The following is a 12500-nucleotide window of genomic DNA, read 5'->3' as shown; positions in this document are numbered from 1 at the left end:
TTTGATTTGATTTGCATGTGTCTGTGTGTGTGTGTGTGTTTCTGTGTGTGTGTGCGTGGGTGTTTCTGTGTGTGTGTGTGTGTGTGTGTGTGTGTGTGTGTGTGTGTGTGTGTGTGTGTGTGTGTGTGTGTGTGTGTGTGTGTGTGTGTGTGTGTGTGTCTGTGTGTGTGTGTGCATGTGTCTGTGTGTGTGCATGTGTGTGTGTGCATGTGTGTGTGTGTGCATGTGTGTGTGTGTGCATGTGTCTGTGTGTGTGTGTGTGTGTGTGTGTGTGTGTGTGTGTGTGTTCTGTGTGACGGAGAAATCCAGAGAGCAGCTGGTGTGTTCTGGGATAAGGAGCTGACGTCAAGATGCCCCAGCCAGGCTTGGTGACCATGATGAGGAAAAGCTGTAGCACAGTGGCAATGGAGTGTGTTGTGGTCTCGGCCCGTTGAAATACACACACACACACACACACACACACACACACACACACACACACACACACACACACACACACACACACACACACACACACACACACACACACACACACACACACACACACACACACAGGGTGTGACTGCCTCTCCAGCGACTGTTCTCACCCCCCGCTCTCTCCTCCTTTCTCTCTCTCTCTCACTCTCTCCTCCTTTCTCTCTCTCTCTCCTCCTTTCTCTCTCTCTCTCCTCCTTTCTCTCTCTCTCTCCTCTTCTCTCTCTTCTCTCTCCTCCTTCTCTCTCTCTCTCCTCCTCTCTCTCTCTCTCCTCCTTTCTCTCTCTCTCTCCTCCTTTCTCTCTCTCTCTCCTCCTTTCTCTCTCTCTCTCCTCCTTTCTCTCTCTCTCCTCCTTTCTCTCTCTCTCTCCTCCTTTCTCTCTCTCTCTCCTCCTTTCTCTCTCTCTCCTCCTTTCTCTCTCTCTCTCCTCCTTTCTCTCACTCTCTCCTCCTTTCTCTCTCTCTCTCCTCCTTTCTCTCTCTCTCTCCTCCTTTCTCTCTCTCTCTGTCTCTCTCCTCCTTTCTCTCTCTCTCTCTCTCTCTCTCTCTCTCTCTCTCTCTCTCTCTCTCTCTCTCTCTCTCTCTCTCCCTCCTCTCTCTCTATCTCCCTCCTCTCTCTCTCTATCTCCCTCCTCTCTCTCTCTCACTCTGTTCCGTGGTACAGCACTGCCATCATGGGCAGTTCAAAGCGGTTCGCTTTAATTAGCTTAATCACGCTTCGGTTGATAAATAAATAGAAACCATTTAAGAACACTTAAAACAGAATCAGACAGTACATTACACCTGGCAATATCTGCCGTCTTCTGGAACCAATTAAACAACTGAGACAAAGACAGTAGCAGCCCAACCATACAGCGTCCCACTACTAAGAGGAGAGAGGGAGAGGGCCTGGATGGGCAGCTAAGAGGAGAGAGGGAGAGAGAGCTGAGAGGGCCTGGATGGGCAGCTAAGAGGCCAGGATGGGCAGGTAAGAGGGCCTGGATGGGCAGCTAAGAGGCCAGGATGGGCAGCTAAGAGGACAGGATGGGCAGCTAAGAGGGCCTGGATGGGCAGCTAAGAGGCCAGGATGGGCAGCTAAGAGGACAGGATGGGCAGCTGAGAGGCCAGGATGGGCAGCTAAGAGGCCAGGATGGGCAGCTAAGAGGGCCTGGATGGGCAGCTAAGAGGCCAGGATGGGCAGCTAAGAGGACAGGATGGGCAGCTGAGAGGCCAGGATGGGCAGCTTAGAGGACAGGATGGGCAGCTAAGAGGCCAGGATGGGCAGCTAAGAGGCCTGGATGGGCAGCTAAGAGGCCAGGATGGGCAGCTAAGAGGCCTGGATGGGCAGCTAACAGGCCTGGATGGGCAGCAAGAGGCCTGGATGGGCAGCAAGAGCGGCAGCAGGAGAATGCAACAGCCTGGAGGGAGAAGCTAAGCGGCAGGATGAGAAGCAACAGCGGATGGGCAGCTAAGAGGCCTGGATGGGCAGCTAACAGCGGCAGGAGGAGAAGCAACAGCGGCCAGGATGGGTAATAAGGAATTTCTGGACATGGGAGGAAATCCTCGGATGGGCAGCTAGAGGACCCTGGGCAGCTAAACCAGGAGTGGGCACCAAGGTGCAGGAGGAGAAGAGGCAACAGGAGCAACCCAAAGAGGAGTACGGTTTGGACGACAAGGAATGGACTATACTTCAGGATGAGGAGGTGGGCTAGGGCCAGGATGGGCAGCTAAGAGGATGGGCAGCTAGGAGGCCAGGATGGGCAGCTAAGAGGCCAGGATGGGCAGCTAAGAGGCCTGGATGGGCAGCTAAGAGGCCTGGATGGGCAGCAGAGGCCTGGATGGGCAGCTAAAAGGTTGGATGGGAGCTAAGAGGCCAGGATGGGCAGCTAAGCAGGCCTGGATGGGCAGCAAGAGGACAGGATGCCAGCTAAGAGGAGGATCAGCCCCAGGATGGGCAAAGAGGCCTTGGGAGGGAGGCCTGGATGGGCAGCTAAGAGGACAGGAGTCAGCCAGACTCTTCCAGGATCCGGCAGCTCAGAGGCCTGGATCTGGGCAGCTAAGAGGCCTGGATGGGCAGCTAAGAGGCCAGGATGGGCAGCTAAGAGGCCTGGATGGGCATCTCAGTGCTGGCCTGGTGATGGGCTTCCTCTCAGTGCTGGCTGCCCATCAGAACTATAACAATATGCTATAACTATAACAATATATATAACTATAAAACTAACAATATATATAACTATAACAATATATATAACTATAACAATATATATAACTATAACACTATATAGAACTATAACACTATATAGAACTATAACAATATATAGAACTATAACACTATATAGAACTATAAACACTATATAGAACTATAACAATATATAGAACTATAACAATATATAGAACTATAACACTATATAACAATATATATAACTATAACTATATAGAACTATAAACACTATATAGAACTATATAACAATATATAGAACTATAACAATATATAGAACTATAACACTATATAACACTATATAACACTATAACAATATATATAACTATATAACAATATATAACACTATAAACACTATATAGAACTATAACACTATATAACAATATATAACCTATAAACAATATATATAACTATAACAATATATATAACTATACCAATATATAGAACTATATAACACTATATAACACTATATAGAACTATAAACAATATATATAACTATATAACACTATATAACAATATATAGAACTATAACAATATATATATAACTATATAACATAATATAAAACTACATAGAACTATATAACACTATATAGAACTATAACAATATATATAACTATATAACAATATATAGAACTATATAACACTATATAGAACTATTGTCACGCCCTGGTATAATATATTGTGTTTGTCTTCATTTATTTGGTCAGGCCAGGGTGTGACATGGGTTTATAACACTTGGGGTTTTGGTGTGTATGTATGTGGGATTGTAGCTAGTGGGGTTATCTAGAAAGTCTATATGTCTGGAGTGGTTCTCAATCAGAGGCAGGTGTTTAACACTCTGATTGGGAACCATATTTAACACTATTCTAATTGTTCACTGTATATAACTGTTAGTTGTCACTAGATAGGCTGTATAGGTTTTCACGGTATTTCTTGTTTTTGTATATTCCTGTTTATTAGTTTATTAAACATGTATCTAACTTACCACGCTGCATTTTGACTCTCTTTCTCTACAAGAGAAACCGTTACAGAATCACCCACCACAACTGGACCAAGCAGCGTGTCAACAGGCAGGAGCAGCAGGTGAAGCAACAGCAGCAGCAGGTAAGACAGGGGCAGCAGGAGAAGCAACAGCGGCAGAGGAGAAGCAACAGCAGCAGCAGGAGAACAACAGCAGCAGCAAGAGAGAAGCAACAGCAGCAGCAGGAGAAGCAACAGCAGCAGCAGGAGAAGCAACAGCAGCAGCAGGAGAAGCAACAGCAGCAGCAGGAGAAGCAACAGCGGCAGCAGGAGAAGCAACAGCGGCAGCAGGAGAAGCAACAGCTGCAGCAGGAGAAGCAACAGCGGCAGCAGGAGAAGCAACAGCGGCAGCAGGAGAAGCAACAGCGGCAGCAGGAGAAGCAACAGCGGCAGCAGGAGAAGCAACAGCGGCAGCAGGAGAAGCAACAGCGGCAGCAGGAGAAGCAACAGCGGCAGCAGGAGATACGTAATAAGGAATTTCTGGACATGGGAGGAAATCCTCGACGGGAGAGGACCCTGGGCTAAACCAGGGGAGTGTAGCGGCACCAAGGTGCAGCAGGAGAAGAGGCAACAGGAGCAACCCAAAGAGGAGTACGGTTTGGACGACAAGAGAATGGACTATACTTCTTGGGAGGAGATAGGCAGGTGGGCGGTCGACCCAGGGAGAGTGCCGGAGCCCGCCTGGGATTCGATGGAGCAGTGTGCGGAAGGTTATCGGATAATGGAGTTTAACGCGCAGGAAGGCCCAGCCCCATTTAGGGCTGACAGGGAGCAGAAAGGTTTGCCAGGACCGCCAGGAAGCCAGACTCTTCAGACACATCTAGAGGAACCACACTCTTCCAGATCCGCCAGCCAGCCAGGCTGCAGACACTACCTCCTGAGAGTGCTGGGCTTCCTCTCAGTGCTGGGCTTCCTCTCAGTGAAGGGCCCAGACACATCCCCTCAGAGAGTCCTGAAAGTCCCACTATATGTTTAAACCAGGAATATAACCCAGATTTAACACTATATAGACACTATATAACACTATACAGAACTTTAAACACTATATAGGCCCAGATATAACACATCTAACCCTAGGAACTATATAACACCAGGAACTATATAACCTATATAACCCTATGTAGACTATATAACACATCTATATAACACTATATAACCCTATGAGAACTATATAAGGTATATAACACTATATAACAGGAATAAGACTATACAGAACTATATAACCCTATATAACAATAGGTTATATAACACTAGGAACTATATAACACTATATAACACTATATAAGACTATATAACACTATATAGAATTATATAACACTATAACACTATATAAGACTATACAGAACTATATAACCCTATATAACACCATCTAGAATTAGGAACACTATGGTATATAACACTATACAGAACTATATAACACTATATAAAAGATATAACACTATAAAACACTATGTAGAGGAATAACACTTATAACACCAGGAAGGCTATATAACACTATATAACACTATATAACACTATGAGAGGAATAACACTATATAACACTATATAACACTATATAACACTATGTAGAACTATATAACACTAGATACTACTATATAACACTATATAGGAACTATATAACACTATATACTACTATATAACAGGAAGGCACACAGATAACACTATATAACTAGAGAACTATATAACACTTATAACACACAGGAAGGCCCTATTTAACACTATATATAACTATATAACACTACATAACACTATATATCACTATGTAGAAAGGTTCTATTACAATATATAGCACTATATAACACTTAAATTAAAGACCCAAACACATCTAGAGAGGAAAGGTTATAGACCAGGAGTGGAGGCTGCAGAGGAGTAGGCAGGGTGACACATCTAGAGAGGAAAGGTTTAACACCAGGAAGGCCCAGACACATCTAGAGAGGAAAGGTTTACACCAGGAAGGCCCAGACACATCTAGAGAGGACAGGAGGTTCAAAGACACTGGGTGACAGCTCCTCCCTGTTCCCTATCCACCAACAGCTGTTACTCTTTGCTCTAGCGTTTGATGTAGAAGAAGAAAAGTTTAACGCCAGGAAGGCCCAGACACATCTAGAGAGGAAAGGTTTGACACCAGGAAGGCCCAGACACATCTAGAGAGGAAAGGTTTAACACCAGGAAGGCCCAGACACATCTAGAGAGGAAAGGTTTAACGCCAGGAAGGCCCAGACACATCTAGAGAGGAAAGGTTTAACGCCAGGAAGGCCCAGACACATCTAGAGAGGAAAGGTTTAACACCAGGAAGGCCCAGACACATCTAGAGAGGAAAGGTTTAACACCAGGAAGGCCCAGACACATCTAGAGAGGAAAGGTTTAACACCAGGAAGGCCCAGACACATCTAGAGAGGAAAGGTTTAACACCAGGAAGGCCCAGACACATCTAGAGAGGAAAGGTTTGACACCAGGAAGGCCCAGACACATCTAGAGAGGAAAGGTTTGACACCAGGAAGGCCCAGACACATCTAGAGAGGAAAGGTTTAACACCAGGAAGGCCCAGACACATCTAGAGAGGAAAGGTTTGACACCAGGAAGGCCCAGACACATCTAGAGAGGAAAGGTTTAACACCAGGAAGGCCCAGACACATCTAGAGAGGAAAGGTTTAACACCAGGAAGGCCCAGACACATCTAGAGAGGAAAGGTTTAACACCAGGAAGGCCCAGACACATCTAGAGAGGAAAGGTTTAACACCAGGAAGGCCCAGACACATCTAGAGAGGAAAGGTTTAACACCAGGAAGGCCCAGACACATCTAGAGAGGAAAGGTTTAACACCAGGAAGGCCCAGACACATCTAGAGAGGAAAGGTAACACCAGGAAGGCCCAGACACATCTAGAGAGGAAAGGTTTAACACCAGGAAGGCCCAGACACATCTAGAGAGGAAAGGTTTAACACCAGGAAGGCCCAGACACATCTAGAGAGGAAAGGTTTAACACCAGGAAGGCCCAGACACATCTAGAGAGGAAAGGTTTAACACCAGGAAGGCCCAGACACATCTAGAGAGGAAAGGTTTAACACCAGGAAGGCCCAGACACATCTAGAGAGGAAAGGTTTAACACCAGGAAGGCCCAGACACATCTAGAGAGGAAAGGTTTAACACCAGGAAGGAAGGCCCAGACACATCTAGAGAGGAAAGGTTTAACACCAGGAAGGCCCAGACACATCTAGAGAGGAAAGGTTTAACACCAGGAAGGCCCAGACACATCTAGAGAGGAAAGGTTTAACACCAGGAAGGCCCAGACACATCTAGAGAGGAAAGGTTTAACGCCAGGAAGGCCCAGACACATCTAGAGAGGAAAGGTTTAACACCAGGAAGGCCCAGACACATCTAGAGAGGAAAGGTTTAACACCAGGAAGGCCCAGACACATCTAGAGAGGAAAGGTTTAACACCAGGAAGGCCCAGACACATCTAGAGAGGAAAGGTTTAACGCCAGGAAGGCCCAGACACATCTAGAGAGGAAAGGTTTAACACCAGGAAGGCCCAGACACATCTAGAGAGGAAAGGTTTAACACCAGGAAGGCCCAGACACATCTAGAGAGGAAAGGTTTAACACCAGGAAGGCCCAGACACATCTAGAGAGGAAAGGTTTAACACCAGGAAGGCCCAGACACATCTAGAGAGGAAAGGTTTAACGCCAGGAAGGCCCAGACACATCTAGAGAGGAAAGGTTTAACGCCAGGAAGGCCCAGACACATCTAGAGAGGAAAGGTTTAACACCAGGAAGGCCCAGACACATCTAGAGAGGAAAGGTTTAACACCAGGAAGGCCCAGACACATCTAGAGAGGAAAGGTTTAACACCAGGAAGGCCCAGACACATCTAGAGAGGAAAGGTTTAACACCAGGAAGGCCCAGACACATCTAGAGAGGAAAGGTTTAACACCAGGAAGGCCCAGACACATCTAGAGAGGAAAGGTTTAACACCAGGAAGGCCCAGACACATCTAGAGAGGAAAGGTTTAACACCAGGAAGGCCCAGACACATCTAGAGAGGAAAGGTTTAACACCAGGAAGGCCCAGACACATCTAGAGAGGAAAGGTTTAACACCAGGAAGGCCCAGACACATCTAGAGAGGAAAGGTTTAACACCAGGAAGGCCCAGACACATCTAGAGAGGAAAGGTTTGACACCAGGAAGGCCCAGACACATCTAGAGAGGAAAGGTTTAACACCAGGAAGGCCCAGACACATCTAGAGAGGAAAGGTTTAACACCAGGAAGGCCCAGACACATCTAGAGAGGAAAGGTAACACCAGGAAGGCCCAGACACATCTAGAGAGGAAAGGTTTAACACCAACCCAGACACATCTAGAGAAAGGTTTAACACCAGACACATCTAGAGAGGAAAGGTTTAACACCAGGAAGGCCCAGACACATCTAGAGAGGAAAGGTTTAACACCAGGAAGGCCCAGACACATCTAGAGAGGAAAGGTTTAACACCAGGAAGGCCCAGACACATCTAGAGAGGAAAGGTTTAACACCAGGAAGGCCCAGACAAATCTAGAGAGGAAAGGTTTAACACCAAGAAGGCCCAGACACATCTAGAGAGGAAAGGTAACACCAGGAAGGCCCAGACACATCTAGAGAGGAAAGGTTTAACACCAGGAAGGCCCAGACACATCTAGAGAGGAAAGGTTTAACACCAGGAAGGCCCAGACACATCTAGAGAGGAAAGGTTTGACACCAGGAAGGCCCAGACACATCTAGAGAGGAAAGGTTTAACACCAGGAAGGAAGGCCCAGACACATCTAGAGAGGAAAGGTTTAACACCAGGAAGGCCCAGACACATTTAAAGATTAAATGTGCTTTAAACATTGTAAGAATAGACAGGATTCACACTAACAGTAGGCTGCCTGGCCTGTCATACAAACTGACACATCCACGTTTACTTACCACACACGAAATCCTCTAGAAAAAAATGGTAAAACTATGTTTTTAAGCAAGTGTGGAAATCAATAATCAAATTAAATAACGTTGCTATTCGTGCTAGCAGATGTGTCTAAATTATGCCAGGTCGTCTCCAGGGAAGAACTACAGAGGATCTGAAGAGACTGGAAAACAGCTGTTGAGAATCAACATCATAACACACACATGTTCCAAAACACACACACACACACACACACGCACGCACGCACACGCACACGCACGCACGCACGCACGCACACACACACACACACACACACACACACACACACACACACACACACACACACGCACACACACACACACACACACACACACACACACACATAGGCAGAATAATAACAACCATGTAGTGGAGATGAGGAGAGGGGGGGGAGAGGAGATGAAAGGAGGGGAGAGGAGAGGGGAGGGGATGAAAGGAGGGGAGAGGAGGAGGAGAGGATAGAGAGGAGGAGAGAGGAGAGGATGGGAAAGCAGGGGAGAGGAGAGGAAATAGGGGAGAGGAGGAGAAAGGAGGAGGAGAGAGGAGAGGGGAGAAAAGAAGGGGAGAGGAGAGGGGAGGAGACAGGAAGGAGAGGAGAGAGGAGCGGAGAGGAAAGGAGGGGAGAGGAGGAGAGGGGAGAGGAAAGGGGAGGAGAGGGGATGAAAGGAGGGGAGAGGAGAGGAGAGGAGAGGAGAGGAGAGGGGAGGGGATGAAAGGAGGGGAGAGGAGGAGGAGACAGGAAGGAGAGGAGAGAGGAGGGGAGAGGAAAGGAGGGTAGAGGAGGAGGAGAGGGGAGAGGAAAGGGGAGGAGAGGGGATGAATGGGGGGAGAGGAGACGTGAGGGAAGGAGGGGAGAGGAGGAGGAGAGGGGAGAGAGGAGGAGAGAGGAGAGGATGGGAAAGGAGGGGAGAGGATAGGAAAGAAGGGAGAGGAGGAGAAAGGAGGAGAGAGGAGAGGAGGGGAGAGGAGAGGGGAAGAAAGGAGGGGAGAGGGGAGGAGAGGGGATTAAAGGAGGGGGAGGGGAGGAGAGGGGATTAAAGGAGAGGAGAGGAGAGGAAAGGAGGGGAGAGGAGAGGAGAGGAAAGACGGGGAGAGGGGATTAAAGGAGGGGAGAGGAGAGGAGAGGGAAGAAAGGAGGGGAGAGGAGAGGAGAGGAAAGGAGGGGAGAGGGAGGAGGAAAGGAGGGGAGAGGGGAGGAGAGGGGATTAAAGGAGGGGAGAGGAGAGGAGAGGGGAAGAAAGGAGGGGAGAGGGGATTAAAGGAGGGGGGAGGGGAGGAGAGGGGGTAAAGGAGGGGAGAGGAGAGGAAAGGAGGGGAGAGGAGGGAGGAGGGGAGAGAAAAGGAGGGGAGAGGAGGGAGGAGGGGAGAGCTGGAGTCCCTTTCCATACACACAGCCTAATGGAGACACACACATTCACACACAACACAAACACAGACACACACACACACACACACACACACACACACACACACACACACACACACACACACACACACACACACACACACACACACACACACACACACACACACACACACACACACACACACACACACACACACACACACACACACACACACACACACACACACACACACACAGGCTATGTGAAATATCAGGATTGAAGGGATTTGGACTAATTCCGAGTCAATCAAAGGAAATCTCCAAGGACGGAAGGAATTGAGAAAATCAGACTTGGTACTAGAGATCTCAAATCAAACAAGTGTTATTATGGAGAGAGAGAGAGAGAGAGAGAGAGAGAGAGAGTTTATTTCACTTTATATATTCACTTTATATATTATCTACCTCACTTGCTTTGGCAATGTTAACACATGTTTCCCATGCCAATAAAGCTCCTTGAATTGAATTGAGAGAGAGACAGAGAGATAGAGTGTGTGAACAGCATGGGGTATTGCTGTCAGAGCCCACCATAAGAGACAGGTGGGACACGAAGATGTAGTCATGGCAACCCCCTCGGGTACGCCCCGAAGCCAACAGTCACCTAGCGAACTGTCCAAAAAAATGTCTACTAGATTTGCTGTGGCATGTCGTGGCCTGTGCCGATGCCACTACTGTTACCAGAGGCACCCAGACCCATGGTACGTAGAGAAGGACAGAGCCCTGTAGAAAAGCCCTAGAATCATCACAGGCACATTCATTATCAACTAACAGTTTAACCGAGGGAGGTGTAAATGAGGGAGTTTTTACCTGCAGACAGACCAGGATAGGGACCCTATTCCATATATGGGCCCTGGTCTAATGTAAAGAGAATAGGGAGCCGTTGGGAACACAGCCAGTGACAGGTAGGGGAAGGGGGGAGGAGCTAGAGCAACCTGAGCAGGAAGCTGGAGGAGCTTCAGAGAACAGCAGGGGAAGGAGGGAGGAGCTAGAGCAACCTGAGCAGGAAGCTGGAGGAGCTTCAGAGAACAGCAGGGGAAGGGGGAGGAGCTAGAGCAACCTGAGCAGGAAGCTGGAGGAGCTTCAGAGAACAGCAGGGGAAGGGGGAGGAGCTAGAGCAACCTGAGCAGGAAGCTGGAGGAGCTTCAGAGAACAGCAGGGGAAGGAGGGAGGAGCTGGAGCAACCTGAGCAGGAAGCTGGAGGAGCTTCAGAGAACAGCAGGGGAAGGGGGGAGGAGCTAGAGCAACCTGAGCAGGAAGCTGGAGGAGCTTCAGAGAACAGCAGGGGAAGGAGGGAGGAGCTAGAGCAACCTGAGCAGGAAGCTGGAGGAGCTTCAGAGAACAGCAGGGGAAGGAGGGAGGAGCTGGAGCAACCTGAGCAGGAAGCTGGAGGAGCTTCAGAGAACAGCAGGGGAAGGAGGGAGGGAGCTGGAGCAACAGCTGGGGAAGCAGGAAGTGGAGGAGCTTCAGGGAACAGCAGGGGAAGGGGGAGGAGCTGGAGAACAGCAGGGAAGCTGGAGGAGCTTCAGAGAACAGCAGGGGAAGGGGGAGGAGCTTTCAGGGAACAGCAGGGGAAGGAGGAAGTGGAGGAGTTTCAGAGAACAGCAGGGGAAGGAGGAAGTGGAGGAGCTTCAGAGAACAGCAGGGGAAGGGGGGAGGAGCTAGAGCAACCTGAGCAGGAAGCTGGAGGAGCTTCAGAGAACAGCAGGGGAAGGAGGGAGGAGCTAGAGCAACCTGAGCAGGAAGCTGGAGGAGCTTCAGAGAACAGCAGGGGAAGGAGGAAGTGGAGGAGCTTCAGGGAACAGCAGGGGAAGGAGGAAGTGGAGGAGCTTCAGGGAACAGCAGGGGAAGGAGGGAGTGGAGGAGCTTCAGAGAACAGCAGGGGAAGGAGGAAGTGGAGGAGCTTCAGAGAACAGCAGGGGAAGGAGGAAGTGGAGGAGTTTCAGGGAACAGCAGGGGAAGGAGGAAGTGGAGGAGCTTCAGGGAACAGCAGGGGAAGGAGGAAGTGGAGGAGTTTCAGAGAACAGCAGGGAAGGAGGAAGTGGAGGAGTTTCAGGGAACAGCAGGGAAGGAGGAAGTGGAGGAGTTTCAGAGAACAGCAGGGAAGGAGGAAGTGGAGGAGTTTCAGGGAACAGCAGGGAAGGAGGAAGTGGAGGAGCTTCAGGGAACAGCAGGGGAAGGAGGAAGTGGAGGAGCTTCAGGGAACAGCAGGGGAAGGAGGAAGTGGAGGAGTTTCAGGGAACAGCAGGGAAGGAGGAAGTGGAGGAGCTTCAGGGAACAGCAGGGGAAGGAGGGAGTGGAGGAGCTTCAGGGAACAGCAGGGGAAGGAGGAAGTGGAGGAGTTTCAGGGAACAGCAGGGAAGGAGGAAGTGGAGGAGCTTCAGGGAACAGCAGGGGAAGGAGGGAGTGGAGGAGCTTCAGGGAACAGCAGGGGAAGGAGGAAGTGGAGGAGTTTCAGG

The 12500-nt window shown here is 49.0% G+C and overlaps 1 protein-coding gene and 2 long non-coding RNA genes across 6 annotated transcripts in view; 1 reads left to right on the top strand and 2 right to left on the bottom strand.

The window, feature by feature from the left end:
• LOC127906457 (uncharacterized) overlaps nucleotides 1-52 on the bottom strand; it is a 3032-nt gene extending 2980 nt beyond the window's left edge. Inside the window, exon 1 of the long non-coding RNA XR_008061448.1 lies at nucleotides 1-52. This exon is cut by the window's left edge and continues 1227 nt beyond it. This is a non-coding gene — a long non-coding RNA (uncharacterized LOC127906457).
• LOC118381633 (transcription factor 4-like) overlaps nucleotides 1-12500 on the bottom strand; it is a 539774-nt gene that overhangs the window by 208801 nt on the left and 318473 nt on the right. The gene's annotated exons all lie outside the window — the stretch shown is intronic.
• LOC127906462 (uncharacterized) lies at nucleotides 5823-7394 on the top strand. Of its 3 annotated transcripts, none has more exons than XR_008061453.1 (3): nucleotides 5823-5971; nucleotides 6999-7039; nucleotides 7368-7394. It is a non-coding gene; the product is annotated as an uncharacterized LOC127906462 (long non-coding RNA). The 3 variants fall into 3 exon arrangements; XR_008061454.1 differs by lacking the exon at nucleotides 7368-7394 and adding an exon at nucleotides 7163-7189; XR_008061455.1 differs by lacking the exon at nucleotides 5823-5971 and adding an exon at nucleotides 7163-7203 and having other exon boundaries at nucleotides 6804-7039.

The sequence above is a fragment of the Oncorhynchus keta genome, chromosome 12, assembly GCF_023373465.1.
Source record: "Oncorhynchus keta strain PuntledgeMale-10-30-2019 chromosome 12, Oket_V2, whole genome shotgun sequence".
In the NCBI taxonomy this organism is placed as follows: Eukaryota; Metazoa; Chordata; class Actinopteri; order Salmoniformes; family Salmonidae; genus Oncorhynchus; species Oncorhynchus keta.
Note: the sequence above shows the minus strand (reverse complement) of the source record. Positions and strands in the feature narration are given on the sequence as shown.